The sequence below is a fragment of the Echinops telfairi genome, unplaced genomic scaffold (assembly GCF_000313985.2).
Source record: "Echinops telfairi isolate 266 unplaced genomic scaffold, ASM31398v2 ScPeMD7_7475;HRSCAF=8513, whole genome shotgun sequence".
NCBI classification, from domain to species: Eukaryota; Metazoa; Chordata; class Mammalia; order Afrosoricida; family Tenrecidae; genus Echinops; species Echinops telfairi.
In genome coordinates, this window is record NW_022111379.1 from 9995639 (window position 1) to 9997240 (window position 1602).

Here is a 1602-nt window from a genome sequence, read left to right on the forward strand (position 1 = left end):
CTAACCCAAGGACTCCTCAGGGTCGGGGAAGGCATGCAGAGAGCCAGACCCCCTCCCCAGGCATGTGAGCTGTAACGCTTCCCTCTTTGGGTCTTGCTGGGAAGCAACAGTATTTAGCAAACATGGTGGTGGTAGGTGGGAAGGTGGGGACAGGCAGGGGATCTGCCCTCTTTCCTTCTGATCACCTGAACCGGCTTTGTCCCATCCTCAACCTCCTCCTCCCCTGCTGTGCAGAGCCCTGTGGAGCCTTTCCTTGTTCTCCCTAAGGCTGAGTGCTCCTGAGAGCTCTCTGCTTCTGCCACTGAGCCCATTTCCCAGTCAAGGAAGCTGGCAGAGGAGCTGAGCCGGAGCTCTGCTGTGGGAGGGGCATCACAGCTAGAGATGAGAGCCCCCCCACCCCACCCCCCGCACCTGACTCCCCCCAAATGGAAATGGAGGCCTAGTGTCCCTAACATCCAAGCTTGGTCTGCACAGAGGGCCCTCTCTTTTTCCTCCTCCTCTTCCCAGCACCCTCTTGAGCCCCACTGCCTACGCCCCTCTCCATCATCCACCTTGCCCCAGCTGCTGTGCCCCACCACCCAGCAGGCGGCACGGCCACCCACGAGGACAGACTCCACTGCCTCTCGGAGGTGCCAGCTCCAAGCCAGGCAGTTGTTAGGCATATAGGTACAGCTGGAGCAGAGGGCATATAAATAATGACTGGCCACTGGGTGAGGTCGGGCTGGCCCAGGCCACTGGCCAGGTGCTCAGTACCTCTGAGTGACCATTGGACTCCTGGGAGCAGTAGATGTCGTGCTTGGTCTGGTAGAAGGACAGGACTCAGGGCTTAGGAGAGAAGGCAGGCTGGCCCCAGGGAGGGAAGGAGTTTGGCTTCTCCATCCCAGCTTGCTCTTGGCCACAAGGCAGCTCTGGGCACCCGAACTGAGAGCACAGTATGCAGCTCAGGCCCAATCCTAGCGGCCAGCACATGGCCTGAAAGGGATTTCAGGTGAAGGAGAGGCCATCTATAAATATATATCTTTAAAATCAAGATAACTCACCGGCCTGTCTACTGGGTGTAGTTCTTGGCTCTCCCTCACCCTGTCAGATCTGTTCCCTTCCATGGGAGCCCTTGGGGCTGCTGTGTTCCAAACTGTGAGGACACTGCTGGTGGCGGCCCAGAGACCTGGCAAGGAGTGAGTTCTCACGCAAGGGGCTGCTGCCCATTTCCTACTAACCCCCTTCTAGCAGAGGCCCACCCGGGAGAATTATGTGAAAAATCAAACCCTGCTTGGCCGCCTTGGGCTGGCTCCAGCTTGGAACCGGACAGACCCTTGGCTTCCAGGTGCTACCCTAACCTATGAGCGCCAGGAACTTCAGTTCTCTCTAAGGGGAACCAGAGCCTCTGGAAAATTCTCTTCCCAGTGGTTCCTTGGGCGTGGGCCACAAATGTGATTGGTTCTTTCCATTCCCACTTTCTCGAAAACAGATGTCATAGTTCCAGCTACCTGGAAAGGGACCCTGGGTTCAGGTCTCTCGTTCCCTTCCTCCCAGCCTGGCCCAGCCCTCTGACTCCTTCCCCAAGCCTCTGGCGACTCAGGAGGCCCGCAGTCCAGCCTGCGC